The sequence below is a fragment of the Heterocephalus glaber genome, unplaced genomic scaffold (genome assembly GCF_053883595.1).
Source record: "Heterocephalus glaber isolate CG9 unplaced genomic scaffold, H.glaber_assembly_v1.0 deba00001497, whole genome shotgun sequence".
Lineage (NCBI taxonomy): Eukaryota > Metazoa > Chordata > Mammalia > Rodentia > Bathyergidae > Heterocephalus > Heterocephalus glaber.
Window position 1 is genome coordinate 55,992,501 of NW_028258320.1, and position 17,684 is coordinate 56,010,184.

The window sequence follows — 17,684 nt, forward strand, 5'->3', positions numbered from 1 at the left end:
AGACAGGGAAGGGGATGTCGGAGCATATAGCGAGCTCCACACTGTGCAAACCTAGAGGCAAAGATGTGCTCTGTGGTCCCATTCTGGCTGCTGCAGGAAAATTCCGCAAGAGGTTCTTGCCAGATTTGGGGACACGCTTAATTTAATGGGAACACTGTTCACTCGGAGTAAGGTAGAATGATAGCCAACTTTAAAAAAAAAAGCTTAACATATGACAGCGGCTCAGCTGGAACCCTGGAACACATACTGCACGCATCTTTGATCTTCCGCATCACATTAAGTAACAAAGACTAGAAGACTTCAGATATGTACTAGAGAGACTGCATTTGATCACAGTAAAATGCTTCGCCCCATTCTGGACTATAGATTGCATCACTGATTTTCCTTCCCCCTCCCTTCCCAAAGAAGGGACTCTTTTAAGTATGCTGATTCTTTTAATTAGATCATTACTGCTATTGTAATGTTTACTCCACTATAATCTCTTATGAATAGCATGGGGCTTTTTAACAGTAGATGTTACGCTGCCCCTGGTATCGTTTGGGAAAGTACACTCCAATAGTTAAGTCTGAATTAATAAATATGGCAGCTTTCGTGCATGTGCACACACACACACACACACACACACACACACACACTTTGAAATCACTTTTGAAAAATACCCCCATTTCTTGCTACTTAGGAAGTGAGATACCGTGAGATCGAGCGCATGCACCGTATTACGCATGTAAATGCAGGAGGTCCACGGAGAAACTTGGTGTACAGCGTCTGTCTGCGTTTGAAAATGCAGGAAAGTTTTTGCTTCCATAATCTGGAAGATTTGAAGGGAAATACTTGAATTGGCTGCTTGACCTCTATCTAGGATCTAGCAAGTAGAATCATCTAAGACCTCTTCATCTTTCTTTGCTTTTCTATTTTTTCTTGGTCCCTGTCTCTGCTACTATCAGTCTCTCTATTATTCCTTTTACTAAGTGCTCTTAGCCTCAGTTTGATGAATCTGGACCATCTATAGGTTTGGCAGCAGTCAATGGACTGCCCAGCTATGTAGCTGGGGTACTTGGTGAATGTGCAAAGAACACATCAGGGAGCGTTTTGTACGTACGGGCTGGCTCTCCGTGCATTTCACTGCAATTTAAGATGGTGAATTTGTTTGCAAAATCAGCTGCAAATTTTAAAAAATCATGGCCACTGACTTCAAATTAGTAACTCTTCAAGGGAATGAATATATTAAATGATAATTTCCAATGACAATAATTAGTATAATAGATCTTTTAAAATATCAATGTTTATGATGTGATTAATGAGGGAAAGCACATTTTATTTGTTTCTAATGAAGGACAGCATAATTTTATTCTTGGAAACTTAAGCACTTAGGCTCAGGCAACTGGACAAGTATGAAAGAGACTGTTCTTAGTGTGTGTAATGTAACTTCTATGGCACTGCCTCTTAAAGTATGTTAAATAATAAATAACTTATTAAAACATGTTCAATGTAATAATGGCCTTTTTCATGAATTGTTGTAAAAGAGAGATTAGAAAAGTAGAAGAAGCAGTCTTCAGGGGAAAATAACAGGAATTTCTAGCAGTAGGGTTGTGTAATGGTTCTATATTTTTAAAATGTGCCTGTACTCCATTCATAGTCATTTAAGGGCTTAAATAAGCACAATAAATGTAAATAATTTACTGCTTTGCAAACAGAAAATTGGGCAGGAAAGTAATTTTAAATAGCAAGTTGCCTTGGAATCTTCAATGATTTGGGACCCTGTAAAATGCAACTGACATGGCTGTTCATTAAGCCTGCTGCTATTGAGCCTTCTTCACATTCATTAGCGATTAATTCAGACAGATATTTAACTTAATAAGGTAAGCAAATAAACAAAAAAATCACTTTCTGTGCCTTAAGGTTTTTAGACCTCTAATTGCTTTTGTGCCCTAATTATCAAGATTAACACCTTATACTGTTCTCACTCGTTTCCCTTTGGCAGGGGAAAAAAAAGAAAAAGGAACCCCACCAGGGTATTTTGAAATCTTTTAAGTAGGAAGTGGGAAAGGGTTAAAGATTTTCCCTTCTAAGACATAATGACCACCCACTAAAACGAGACTTTAGCTAACTTGTGTGTGGATTTCTTAAAACCATAGCTGAGCGAAGGAGCCACACAGGGCTGTGCTGAGAGAGCAGAGCTAGAATGGATTCTGAGCCGGAGACGCTTCTGTCTCACAGATAAATTAGACTTTTGGGGGGGGGGCTGTGATTCGGCTTTGCTCCTTATCTCTCTGGCTACAGTTTTGAAGTAGCATTAATCAAAAGTTCACTGTGTGAACATTGTAATTTAAAGTTTTTATTAACTTAAGGTCATATGTAGTTGTCAACACTTTGTAATTAGTGACAAACCGTGTGTAGATCCTTTAATATTTACTGTAATAATATTATTCATAATGGAGTCATTTGGTATTCATGTGGATATAATATGTAATTCCATTGTAATTTAGCATTAATTAATGTCCACTTATTGCAGCGTATTATAGTTTAGGAAACAATTTCTGATAAGAGACACCAGTGCAATTTAAGGGTGAATCTGATTGCAATTTGAATAATGATATACATTGCTTCGTTTCTCAATGCCTCTGTCCCTAGCCTCTTCCCTTGCATGCATGTGAGCCCAAGGACTCACACATGTGCATGTTTTACACACACTCACTCTGTGTGTGGAGCTGAACAGGTATTTGTAAAGCAAACATTAAAGTGTTTAGGACCCCTGTCTAGGTCTTATTTGTGAGTGCTAAAGTTTGTTGCAATTAGAGTTTACATTGTCACTGTAATACACAAAGTGCTGATTCAATATCTCTCCTAAAAAATATGTCATATTATACAGTTTGTCCTTTAGTAGAAGAAACTATTTTTAAGTGACAATTACAAATGGACTTTAAAAATAATAGCAGATAAACACTCTTCTGTCTATCCATCTTTCTTTTCCTTTGTCCATCCATCTGTCCTTCCATCTACCTAGATATGGATGTCTATATATATATATATATATATATATATATATATATATATATATATATATATATATCTTGTCGGCCAACTGCCTGTCTAGGAACAAAGTTAAAAGTGACCCTTCTTTAAAGTGAGTGGAGTCACCATGCAAAGCTGAATGGTGGAGGTGCTTAAGTTGGAAGTGGTCCGTGGCCTGGAGCTGCTGTCTGATTGCAGAGATCCTGAAATGCCTCCACAGCCTGCAGCTTGCAGTTGGTATTTGCTGGTCTTGTAAGAAGTCCTGAGCTCCACCACCATTTTCCCTTGAACTCGATACCATATTTCACTCGTTCTTGTAGCGCTAGGGGATTTAGAACCTCCTTTTCCTTTAATTCTTTTCTTTCTTTAATGGGTGACTGGATAAATTCAGTGGTGGATTTTTGTGACACTAAAACAGCAGATAAGTCTATGATGCACTCTCGCTATGTGGTTTAAAAATCCCTCACCATATGTTTTCTCACTGGAATGCCTCGTCTTGCAAAATTACAGGAACCGAAGCTTAAAAACACAATTAGGTAGTTTAAAATGAAGTATTAAAGAAATACCACATATATTCTGATGGCTGCGAGGTTTTCTTCCTCTCTCTCTCTTTTTTTTTTTGTTTTGTTTTATTCTTGGAATATTCAAAAAGCCTCTGCTGTATTTGATTTTTTATACTAATCATGCCCCATATTTTTTGGATTATGTTATATAGGCTGTGGTTAAATTATAAATGAGTGAACTACCAGACTTCTTGTCATAACAGCAGCTTTTATGTTGTTACAAAAAATGCAAAAAAGTGTTTTGCGATGAAGGGTCCCCTTGCTTATTTTGTGCAGCTTAACATATATAGGCAGACAAGCAAAGCAATTTGTAGAAATGTTTTTTGCAGTATTTTGAAAATTACAGCACCCTCTCCATCCTCTGAGGGGAAAATGAAAGAAAACTAAACACACACTGCATAAAGATAGCTGTACCCTAACAGCTCTGTTCACTTTCTCCTGCTTTCTCCTCCTTCTTAGAAAACACAGAGATGAGTGTGTATCTGCACACAGACACGCATATGCACATATGTAAACAGAGCCTACTTCATGTTCAGTTCCTTACCATGTTATAAGCCAAATCAAGTATTTCCTGGGATAGTGACCTGAAAACCATCTTCCATAATTCCGAGTTGTTTAAAAAGAAGGAAAAGCAAACAAAAAGCCACTATGACCAGAGTATTAAAAAAGGAATCCAGTGATGACTTGTAATCTCTGCACATTTTTGTTTTCTCATTAAACTTATTTCAAATTCAGTATATATGAAAACATAGTGAAATGTTTTATAGACATCTTGTATCACAGTTCTCAAAGCACTTGACCAAACTGCCACTTTATGTTCAGACTCTAGAGAGCTGGGATCTTAAGATATAATTTATACTCAGCAAATTGGGGAAATATTCAGTTTATAGGCTGTGGCAATTTAGGTCCATTGTAACGGCATCACTTAAAAAACCTTGCTATGGTGTAAGCACGAAGAATAATTTTCTGCATTAAATCTGCTTCTATGCTGAACCATTTGTTTAATTTGTCCCCGAACTTTTGCCAACTGGAACGAGGGTAAGAGGTCAGAGAAGCCTGAGCAACCAGAATGGATTATCTCCGTATGAAGTCATTCCTGATCTCTTTTCTAATGGAAGTAGAGATTTCACAGCATCTACTGGAGTTGCTCGGATGTTTTCCATGAGGAGCAGATCCTCTGTGAAAATCAATAGCTTAGCTTATGCCCTTCATTTGTAGATAAGTGTATTCTTGAATGTCTGAAAGAATATTTGATGTAGAAGTTAAAACAATGCTGGCAAAAAATATCTTTGCCTTAATTGCCTTTCGTTCTGCAGCAACACAGCCACCTCCTCAAGGAATGGGAAGGAGGCAACACACACAACTGCCTCCCTCCTTCATGCAGTGTGCTGGTGGGCTCCGCTTCTGCTCCCCTGTAACCAGCCTAAAGGATTGGGGGTTTTTAAAATTTTTTTTTGGCTTCATTGGATAAACTGTCTTTCCAAGATAACAAATCTTCTTTTCCATCACTTTGTGGAGTTTGGTTAGGGGCTACCTCTGAGCAACGTGAACTTGGCCTTGCTGGTGTCTTACACTAATACTTTCACTCCTGTTATGAATCAGGGTACTTGGGAAACAGCCTGGAGCCATACAGCTGATGATCTCACCAAATTTGCATCTTTTCAACAGTAATGGGGATGGCTTCCACAAATGCTCCCAGGCTCTAAATAGATGTTAAGTGGTTGTTTCTAGTTCCTTCCTTCTTGATTCCCTGGAGAGCCACTTCCTATCCTATCCACTCAGTCTGGTGCTGAGCCTCCTGGCAGCAGAGGCCTATCTGCGCCTGTCAACCCATCCATCCTTGAGGCCAGTAGCAGGCTTACCAGGCTGGATGTCAGGGTTGGGACTACCTGGGCACAGAGGCAGGGCTCCCCCTTGCGCCCGACCCACCACCCCACATCCGAGCTGCAGAAGAGAGGCTATTAGAGTCCTTCCTGCCGGCTTGCTGCACAGACCAAGCCTGCAGGGTGCCCCCACCACAGGACATTTGCCTCTTACATCAGGGAACCACTGCTGCACCACAGGAGGGCCAGGCAGAGAAGTAGGGCTTGGAGAGAGATGAGGTGGAAAGAGCCACAGGCCTGAGGTTGGCAGTCACTGGCGGCCAAAGATGCCTCCATCCCCCAAAACATCTTCCCATGAGATTTCCCTAGGGCAAGGCCCCCTCTCCTGACTGGTGGCAGGAATGACAGGGGCAGGTTATCCAAGAACAAGTATTCTTTTAATGTGGATTTCATTAAAGATAAGATAAAGTTTTGTGTTCTGAAATGTACCAGATGTTTGTTTTAATGTTTTACCGCCCTTCTGCCAGTCCTCAGCTGGTCAGTTCTGCCAGGACTGCATGGCTGTCCAGAGAGTCAGACCTGTCAGGCTTTGTGTGCAGCCAGAGCCAGTTCCAAGGACAGACCGGCAGCTGCTGGTCCCGGTGGCTTTTGGGTGGGCTTTCCAGGAGAGAATGTTCTGGTGGGCAGAGTCTGTGTGCTATAGCTGCTTGGGAAACTGCAAAGGTGAAGTGCACATTAAGCCTGTCCCTAACTTAAGGGCCATGACTGCAAGCTTTGGGCAGAGGAAAGAGAATCCTCTTCCTCCAGCTCTATCATGCTGATTGAGGGGCTGTGCTAAGAGGGGCTTGCTGTAGTGTCATCTGGCTCCATGGAGCAAGATAAAGGTTGGAATGATGGAGCTTTGTCCAGCAGGCATGTCTGGATGACCACCCCAGGAGGCTTGTATGTTTGCCATGGACAAGGTCTCTGTCCTGACCACAAGACCCTTCCTGGGAGCATCCTTCCTAAGAGTCTCACATTTAAGGGAGCAGGTGTTCCCTCTGTAGTCTGAAAGCCACAGAACCTCTTTGCAAGCTATGCCTGGAAAAGTGCATTGTTTATTGACACAAACCATAGCACTTGAGTGTCTTTCCTTTAATGCTGCAGATTTCAAGTCCCTCGGCTCCTCAATGGATTAAGAACCATGATATTCTTAGTTTTCCCATATTGCTGATTTATGACAAAAACATTTTTTCAAAATGTAACTGTTTTCTATTTTTAGTATATGTGCAAACTTATGTTTTAGATTGAAAACAATCTGCTAATTAAAATTGAGCTTATTTCCCTTTTCTTTGTCCATTAGGGAGCCAAACGAAGGGCAGTAGCAAACCTATTCAAAAAGATTCACAAATGGAAAATTGGAATCACCCTTCTCCAAATTTCATGTTTCTTTAGCAATGACATAACTCAAAAGCTTGACTACATCTTTCATTATAGACACCTCTGAAATGAAGTGAGTGTGGTCCTCCTCTCTGGAAGGCATGTCTTCCTGGATGTACTTTACCTCATTATTAATGAAAAGAAGAGTGGAAGGAAGAAATGAAATGAGACCATTTCTTTGTTAAAACGAGAAAAGCCCAGAAGAGAACACTGGGTCCCCCTAACCCAGTGTGTGCTGAGCCAGGCAGCTGCTACTGTCTACAGAGGGTGGTGCACTGAGGGAGTAGATGTGGAGCAGGGGAACCAGGGTGTCCTAGTAGATGTCCTCGAGGTCCACGAGCTGGGAGAGCTATAGCAGGCCTTCTGCGATCTAAACAAGCACAGATGATAAACCACAGTTACTACTGTGTGCAGCGTTCAGTTCATCAGATTCATGGATTCGCCAGGTCTTGCCAAGTAGTTTGGTGGGCATTAAGAAGTTAATTAGCTCTATTAACTATGAAAAGGGAGTGACTGCTAATGATCTTCAGCTTTTATCAGAAAAAACTATGCAAAAACAAAAACAAAAGCAATCCCTTTCCCTGCAGTCCCTGGTCTCTGGGGTCCCTTTGCGAGAGCTGTGCTTCTTCACCTGTCTTTGGTTGGCTCCTCTGCCATCCCCTTCGAACACCTTGAATAAAATATTATGCACAAAATTTAATAGCTTCAGGACAGTCCTTTGCATATGTGCCTTGAAATCCTTCTTTCATTTTATTCGTCAGTGTATTTCTTTAAAAGCCATGTCAGCAGAAATGAACTACAATTTTTTTTAAAAAACACACCTATTTTGCTGGTAATAACGAGGTAGGGTTATTAGCTACTTTCCCAATTACAAATGGATTTTACTTAACATATAAATATTTAAAATGCCTTTGACTTAGCTCATTTAAGAAACAGTCTTATATTTGTTTTAAGTCATACATTTTAATCTTTGTGTTTTGTTTCTTCTTTAAACTTCTGGAAAGCATATACTAATATAATATATATTTATAGTGTAGGTACATCTCAGTGCAATTCAGTTTATTTGTCAGTGTGCTTGGCTGTAATTAGACAAAAATACCATTGTACCAGAAAGCTTACACATTCCTGGGAGAACTGCTGAATTTTATTTTTTCAGATGTGTCCCGAGGTTTTCATCCTGGTTGTAGTTTTTGGCTTCTACTTCACCACCACCGTTTAACTTCTCTGGGAACCCTGTTACTTTGGTGCACACTCACATGCTGACCTGTGCTACTCAGAAAGTTTTGAAATGAACTCATTACTGGTTTGAGTTACTGGAGCGACATGCATCCACCCAGCTGGCCCAGCTCAAGGGTGGAGGCACTGGCCCCTGACAGCCACCCCCAGTGAGAAATCTCACAACAAGGAGAGGGACTTCAGGCAAATAAGTTGTAGAAGCGACCCATGAGAATGAGATCCACTATCCTGCACTGCAAGGTCTTGCCTTTCCTTAAAACCAGAATTTTAATGAAATCTCCCAGGAGGTGATCATTTTACCATATTATAAAATGGAGAAGGAAATATATATACATACAGGTCCTTAAAATAGATCTATATAATAATAGATTTTACTCTGAATTTGAGATCTGCAAGGTGTTCTGTTTGTTGGAGCTGAGGTCTCCTCACGTATTGCTGTGTTATTAAGGGTCAGGAATCTGCACTCTCTCAGATTTGTGCAGCATTTTCTTTATATTTTATAAAGTAGATTCTGTGCATGAGAATCCACAAAAGCCTCCCCATAACCCATACCCTAGAGGAGTTGAGGTTCGGGGAGGCAGAGATATGACTCCTCCTCACCCCCGGGTTCTAATATACCCGTGACCTACACACTTTACAACATAACATCCAGATGTCCAAAACCATTTTTTGTTAACTCTATGAAATTTGATAGAACATGAAATGTGATAGTACATGAACTCAGTGACATAAATTGTAAAACAGAGTCCCAAGTTCTGTAAGTAAAAATGCAGCAGTTTTTCCTAAGGTTAAACCCCCCAGAAAGACCTCGGGGACCTCACATGGGGCATTGGGCGCCGGGTATCCTGGACGGTCTTCTCTTCTCTCTCACCACTCTTCTCTCTTCTCTCCTTCAGTCCTGCCCTGAAGGTGCCATTCTCCCATAACCTTCACAAAGCCAGTCATTGTTCCTTACTATGAAAATTGAGGCTCCTGGTGCCTTTTTCGTGGACAGAGAATTCACAAGTGATAGAAACACCTCCCACGTCCATGACTTCTGTTCTGGAAGACAAGTACTTTGTCTGCTAGGACAGGAAAAATTGTCCCAGTGACTTGTACTTGTCCAGCTCACTTGAGCTCATCCTCCAGTGTACAGGGCAGGAGGGAGGAATGGTGAGAGAGGAGGTTATTTGCTCTACCATCTGTGTCCCCACAGGAGAGGAACTCATGGAGAGCAAAGCTTGTTCAACTCAGTTCATACCAGAGGCTGAGTTGATTTTTCCTGAAAAACTCCAAGTATTAATATTCTGTAAAGTTTAAAAATCTAGAGCAGTGATGGCAATGGCAAACCTTTTATAGACCAAGTGCCCAAACTGCAACCCAACATTCATTCATTTGTCCAAAGTGTCAACACTGCAATTAAACCTGAATACTGACCCATCAGGCTAAATCTCCGATGAGTCATAGTTTTTGACGTCATTGCCTGGTGCCACTATTCCTTTTCCAGCATGAGCATGGCCCCATGTGCACTATTATCCTATGCTGGGCTGCTGGGGTGATGCTGGGGCTACTGGGCTCTTGTGGGGACAGAGAGGGCTCTGCATGCCTGCTGCAGCACCAGCGCCACAGGTTTGCCACCACTGATCTAGAGGAACACAGCAGAAGTCTGAGGGACATTAAAGATAGGAGTCTCTTACATTTCAGTATAGAACATGGACTCCCTAGTCTTGTGTTCTTGGAGCCCCAGGGTCTTCTGTGCTTGCATCTGATCACAGGGGACCATACCTAAGGGCTCAGAGCAGCCTGTGGGAGCTTGTCACTTTCTTTCACCGGTCTGTGCAAGCTCAGTGAATACTTGGATTAAAGTGGCAACTTTGAAAAAACAGGCATTGCTGTGGGCCTCAGTTTCCTCGCTGTAATAGCAGAGAGTTAAACTAAGTCAGCCCTTTTCAGTCCAATGCTTTCTGACTTATCCTCCTTAATGGAAGAAGCTGAGAATTTTTTTTTTTGTTCTTAGGATAACAACTTCAAAGCTGATGGAGCTTTTCCCCTTCCATTTCATTAAAAATGACTTTGGAAATCATATTAAAATACAGTGGTACCTAGGTTCACAAATGCTTTTGTTTGCAAACAGTTCGGTTCACAAACAGAAGCATTTGGTAAAATTTTGTTTTTGTGTGCAAACTCTGCATCAGATGATACCTTTTCCAAAACTGTAGAACACCTTAAGTTTTTGAACTGAAGTACCACTATATATAGTATATATACAACATATATATTGTATATATATCTTATTGTAAAAGTAGCATGTTTCTATTTTAGAACTTTTAAAAAATGTAAATTATTGTTAAAAATTATAATTGCCCACAAGCTCACCTTCCTTTTGTTAACAGTTTAGTAGCCAACTCCATTTTATCTATATTTTAAATATATTGATATTGTTCTATACATATGATTTGTTATGCTGTCTTTTCCACTTAAGGTTATGGCAAAATCTTTTCCCTATTTTTTGCAAAATTATTTTGTATATCCTTTATAAATGGCAAATACTCCTAAAATGGATTTAATAATTTGGTGAACTGGTTATTATTGACAACTTAGGGTTCTTCCTTTTATTACTAGAAAAATACAGCCTTGTACTGAACAATATTTGTAGAGAGCTTGCACCATGTATGTGATTCTTTGTGGTCATTTTTAAAAAGTAGACTTTCTGAATGAAAGGAGTTGAAAGCATTGCTTTCCTGAAGAATCTGCCTGATTCATTCACAGCAGACTGGGAGAAGGTGTAAGTCACATTCACAGTGAAGGACCCTCCCCCTTTTTCTTAGTTACCAAAAATAGCAGGTAATTAAAAAGGATATTTGTTGTTTAATTTAAAAGCTTTTTTGTTAGCTGTGGCATCAGACTCTTTTTTATGTATATGAATCATTTGTTTTTCTTCCATTTACTGAACACATGCTTATATTTCATAATGTCACTTGCAAAACTATTTTAATGGTCAAACACTATTGTTAAATAGAGTTGCAAAGTTTTTCACTTGGAAAACCCACAGTAGTAAAGAATTAGGCAAAGATTTTCCTTTTTCTTCTTCCTTTTTTGTTTCCACTCAATTGCTTCCATCTCTTCTGCTTTTGAAACAGGAATTAAGAATGCACCATCACCCTCATGACTCTACAGGCAGAATGAAGGGAAACAGCATCATCCTACTTTACTAAGGACATATTCCCATTTGTCCATAGGGGGGATAGCCTAATTATTACATGGTAACACTGTTAACCACTTCAATGCTGAACTCCATTGGAAATTTTAACCATCAAAACCAAGTGCTCTTTCTGTCACCTCAAAATGGTATAACACAGAAGCAAGACTTAAAGTGTGGTCTGTGAAGACAGCTACTTGAAGGATTAAGACATTTCTGAGGATGCTTATAATAAAAATGCAAGTGATATTTGTCATGTCGCCAGTTAGAAGTGTTAGTCATCTATAATGGGATTTGTGGAACTTGTTGGGTTCCTGTAAAGTGTTCTAGCAGCAGCGACTTTGAAAATGTTATCCTGACGGTATTTGTTGCTCACGTTAGCACCCAATGATACAAATGGAGTCTAGATGCAAGGCAGAATTGGAAATTTGAAAAGTTTCTCCTGACTTGCTGCCCAGAACTTACTATTCTCAGCAGTGAGTAAACATTGGTTTCAAACTGTACTTTTCAGCTCATTAGTGAGACATTCCTGAGTTACCGTTGCTGTTCATTGTTCAGACTCACTATAGTCCTTGCTGTGTATCCACGGGGATTGGTTCCAGGACCTCCCTTGAATACCAAAATCCCAGTTGCTCGAATCCCTTATATAAAACTGCATAGTATTTACATATGGCCTATGCACATCTTCCTGTATACTTTAAATCATTTCTAGACCACTCATAATACCTAATACAATGTAAATCCTATGTAAATAGTTGTTATACTGTATTGTTTAGAGAATGACAAGGGGGAAAAGTCTGCGTATGTCCAGTACAGATGCACTTTTAGGTAAATATTTTTGATCTGTGGTTGATTGAATTCATGGGCGTAGACCCACCAACACAGATGACCAACTGCATTTATATATATTTATTTATTTATTTATTTGTTTAGGTACTGGGAATCAAATTCAGGACCTTGCTTGCCAGGCAGGTGAGGTGCCACTGAGCTAAATACCGGGCCAGCAACTGCATTTTTCTAGGACCATGATTTTGAATTAAGAAGTTAAGATGTAATTACATTAGGACTGAGAATATACGTGACTTTGTTCTTTATGTGTCCTGAGATTTTGCCAGCTATCCACATGACCTTGACATTGCTGTGGTGAATGGTAGGTAACTGGAGAAAGCAGGAGTCAAAGGTTTGGAGCTTAAAGTTGTGTTTTGCTTAAAGATTTATTTTCATTTTGAGTCTCTATGTTGATATTCTATGTCCTTTCCAGTCTGAGAGATTAAGAAAAATGAAAAAGTTAGGAAAACAAGTGATAAATGATAATTGATGTAATATATACATTTCCAAAATGTGAATCTTCTTAAAGATAGTGGCTTACATGGTTAATAGAGCTTATTGAATCTCAGAATATCCAAATTGGCATCTATAAAGGAAAGACTTCTGCTTTTCATATTATCCCATCCTAAGAAGCATGCAATTATTGTCATTTTAATTTGGAGTTTTGGACATAAGTCTGAAGTGTTTCATATAGATGAAGTTTGCAGCTGAATAATAAATAAATGAGTTGCCAATAACTCCGAATGGTGTAACGGCACCTCTTTTTTATTGTCAATCATCTTTAGCACAAACATCTGTGGTTAGTGTATCATAATGAGTATATTCTGACTGAGTGGAGACCTTGAAGTTCTTGTAGTAGAATCTTAAATGAGAAAGTGCCCAATCCAGGCATTATATCGAAGGGTTTTGAGCTTAGCAAACTTATAGTTGTCTTATGGCACATACACACACACTCTTAAAGTGCACACACACACAACTATACCAAGACCAAAGGAATGAAGAAAAGCAACTACAAAGTAAGATATAGAATACATAGATGACCAATATTTTAAATTTATTCTTTGAATATTTCTTATATTGGCACATTCATATGTAACATTTTAAAGAATGTTATCTTCACATTTGTTTCATAAGCCTTATTCAAATAGTGACCCTAATTAATTGGAAGCCTTTATAATTAAGTTGTAATATGTTACAACTAACAACTCCCCCCCCCACTCACGCCCTTAAATTTTATTCTTAGAGAATCAAGAAAAGCATTATTTTCCAGTATTCCACAAGCAATCTCTCTTTCTTATCATGAGTCTCTAGCTCTTTCCTAATTATGGGACTGCAAATTATTTACTCTAGTTTTAAATTAAAGAAGCAGACAAGTAATCTGGTGTTAAAAGCGGAGTTCCAACTTCAGGAAAAAAATGAGTATGTGTTTAATTTCTCTTTAGGCACAGAGCTGTACAACCCCTGTATAATGGAAGGGTTGAGACAGAATGGTCCCCCTCCACCTTGCCGTGGTGTAATGCAATTTAGCTTCATTAAATTACTGGAGGGCCAGTTACTTAAGCAGAATATTGATTTTCAGTCTGGTCCATGTTTAACATAATTCTGCGTAGGCAACAGCTAATTCTGCATTTGAATCTAACACCTTAATGGAATTACAAGATGCTGCTTGACCATAGGCGGTCACACAGCTGTACCTGCCCACATCCTGGCAGCCTCTGTTAGACCCAGGGGCAGAAATGACCTTAACCCTTTCCTGGGAAGTGGGCCTCTGCCTCCAGAGTCACCCATGGTAGCTGCTATCTTCTTACTGAGCAAATGGTTTAGGGAACTAAAGAGTATCTTTGATGGCATCCCATTTTTTAAAAAAGCAGCTTGCATCTCTTGGTCTATGCAGATCCTCATGGATAAGTCCTTTGGGTTTAATTGGCTTTCTTTGTGCTTATGAAAAATAAAATGAGTCTTGTCTTCAAATTCAATCTTCAAATATACCTTAGAGTTTCATATTTTGAGCCAAAAAAAATTGAGGTGAAAAAAATCAAACATTGTTTAACAGCATAAGATGATATTTGTCATGATAAACACAAAAATTTATTTTAAAAATGTAAAAATTGACATTCTAATTTCATTTTTGGTGGATCTTAGCTTGAAAAAGGTGTTTTTGAAATATGATAGCAAAATGCATAGGATTTTAAGTTGTCCTCTCAGCCTAAGAGGACAGAGGACAGAGGACTTTGCTCAAATGCAAGCTGCACAGTCTGCATAGGATTGAAGGGCTTGAGCAGGACAAGAAAGGGAGACACCCAGAGGCAATGACCATTTGACAAGCAGCCTCATCAGAAGCTGCCTGTCCCTGCTTTCATTTCAAAGAAGGAACAATTCCTGGGTCAGAGGCTTACCAGGACTCACCACATCACAACTCCTATGAGCCTGCTCTGCCCAAGAGGCTGGCACACTTACGTCTATCCTGAGATGCTTTCCTCCACATTCTGTGAACCACACAGGGCTTATCTTGGGACAGGCCACGAAACTAATGAACAGGCTCAGGTAACTGTGTAGAGCAAGAGCTGTGTCCCCTGTGTTCCTTGAGGCTACAGGGGACCCAAGCCAGGGTGAAGCCTGAGCAGAAGGGAGAGATGTAAGGGAGAGGGAGAGAGGCCTGTTGCTTTGGAACAGTTGTCTGACCAATGTCATCTGCTTCTGATCTGAGACCATTGGAGTTCCTGGTTTTTGTTAAACTAAACCAGACCTGAGATTTTATATGAGCATCTAGGTTCTACAAGTCTTCTTTGTATCGGGATGAAAATATACCAAGTGAGGAAGTCACAGGACTGAAAGTTTTAGGTGTCTGCTTGCTTCTTTACCACATACAGCATAACTTGAGTGTTCTCTAGAGTCATGAAAGCCAGACATCTCTGTGGAGTAAAGCCTTGATACATTTCCACAGCTCTGTGTTCCTGGAAGGCCCATGACACTGCCTTCCCTCCACTAAACTGGCTAATCAGATTGCCGTCTTCTTGGGCTGCCTAATCAGATTATACATCCCTCTCAGGTTGACCAGCCTACCTAACCTCCAAGGACTCAAGTACTGATTTGCCTGGGTAAGTCTCCTGCTCCCCTAGGTGGAAGAACTGGGCTAAGGCTGGTAGGAAGGCCAAAGCATGAGGGTCCCTCCCACTTAGTGGGACCAACCTGAGGATCCATCTAGCTCTCAGAAACTTGAATCCATTTGAGAATGAGCCCATATGAGAAAAGCTAAATCTAAGCAATGGACACAGGGAGAGCCATTCTTTCTTCAGGTTTCTCAGACATGAATCTAACAAATCTACCTTTTTGTTCAAAGTAAAGTTGTGTTTAGACACTTAAAATTAGCTAAGCCTTGGCAAAAACACCTCCCATCTGCCTCTCAGGGTAGATTAAAATTTTCACCTGAAAATTTTAGCTTCTCCTTGGATCTGTATTAGGTAAGCATCCTACTTTCTGGTGAAATAAGCACAATGAATCTTAAAAGAGAAAGCAATAATGAAACAAGTATACACACATACACACACACACACACGAGAGCTACAAAACATGTGCCAAAATTACATATTTAGGGCAATGTTTAACAAATGCCTTTATGTTTATGTCTAGGGAAAGCATTCCCTTTATAATTAATTATATTTGTATAGAGCTTGTTGATTAAATTTATTTTCTCATTTTATTCCTAAAACAACTTTCCCTATGTGGTCAATTCTTATTTTTATTATACAGATGATAGAATAGTAATGTAAAGAAAAGTGATACAGTAAAAGCAGACAGGATTTAACTAGAATTTTCTATTGGTGAACTAAATTCTCTTTTAATTGCCTTGAGCTTTGTCTTTCTGAATAGAGTATCATATATTACCACTTTAAGTATTTTAACCATGACCTAGGAGAGGTATAAATCTTATCTTTTCCAAAATATTTCTCAATCAGGCACACAAATTCATTAACACATGTAATGTGACTGTTAATCCTGATATGTCAACTTCATTGGATTAAGAAACACCTAGAAAATTAATAGCACGATTCCTGGGTGTGTCAGAGTGGGTCGTGGAGGTGTGACCTTGGGTATTATATATGGTCACTTATCTGCCCATTCCTCTGGCACTCTTCCCCTGCTCTGCTTCCCAACTTTGATGAACTAAGCAACTTTGCCCTGCCGTGCCCTTCCACCCTGAGGTTTCTGCCTTGGAGCCTGCCAACCATGTATTGAATTTCTTGAAAGCATGAGCTAAATTAAACCTTTCCTCTTTAAAGTTGTGGGTGTCAGGTATTGTGATTCAGTGTTGGCAAAGCTGGCTAATACATATATGTTCTTATCCATGGTGTCTTTCTCTGGTATTCCTTGGAAAGTAGATTTCTACAAGTCCAGAGTGAAGAGTGACACATTGGTGAGGAAGTACAGCCAGTGGAAAATACTTTCAAGAAGTTTGATTGTTTATGGGAGAAGACAAAGAATGCAGGAGGCGGGAGAGGAAATGGACAGAGGGAGAAATTTAGAACAAGAAAAGATTGGCAATGGCCATGAGAGAGAAAAGACAACACTCTAGAGAGATAGCTCTTGTAGACTGGAGGAAATTGCAAACATCTTGGCTGTGGCAAGCACATGGGGACACTTGCTGTTATGATTGTACCTAGAAGTCCCCTCAAAGCCTCATGCAGTCATAGGTGGGGCTTTTTCAGAGGAGGCTGAATTTAGGATGTGTAATTGATTCATGGTGTAATGGTAGGACTAAGGGTGCTAGGATTAAGGGTGGATAATTACTAAATCAGTCCACTGCTTGGTTTGGCATCACCCTAATCCTGGTAGCGTGGATACAATATAAGGGACAGAAAGAGGTTTGTCAGGCCTCTTGCTTTGCTACTTTCTGCCCACCATGACCTGTTTCCCCTCTGTGATGCCTGTCTACCATGCCACCCTGCCTTGGAGCCAGATGATTACAGAGTGAAACTTCTACAAAGTGTGATCCAAATAAAACTTTCCTCTTTAACTAATGGTGTTGGGTATTTTCAGCAATGAGAAAAGTAACTAAGATACTCACACAAGCATCTTTACAGTGAATGAGATTTTGAACTTGAAATTGTAGAGAGCACATTGAGGTGTAGTTAATACAAAGAGAGAATGTGAGGACTTGGCGACTATAAGCCAACTCTCAAACTGCATTGAAAGATGGCCAAATTGAGTAATGTCAACTAAAACGAAACAATTAAGTTACATAGATATGTAAGTGTATGTAAGTGCCCAAAATGCATACCAGTATAGATATAAGTAAATATTTATAATATTGATTATACTGATTGATTATAATGTTATTAATATTAATTGATTATAATATCAATTATACTAATAACATAGATTATAATAAATGTATTCACCTTGCCTGGCTCTGTTGGTTAACCAGTTGACATTTGCTTTGAGTGCAGTGTTATGGGGTGGGGTGTGGCAATTGTGTCTGGAATTACTGGTGGCTTGCACTGGATAGTTGAAGTAGGGTTATTTGATGGGATGGCTCTTTTTTTCAGGAGTGCTTGATTGGATGGCCTGTAGCATCCACAAAATCTGCACACAGAGAGAGGAAGTCACACTATTTAGTTTCTCTGT

General features: G+C 39.6%; 1 long non-coding RNA gene across 1 annotated transcript in view; it reads left to right on the plus strand.

Moving 5' to 3' along the window:
• LOC147825707 (uncharacterized) overlaps nt 1–17,684 on the plus strand; it is a 69,693-nt gene that overhangs the window by 270 nt on the left and 51,739 nt on the right. The gene's annotated exons all lie outside the window — the stretch shown is intronic.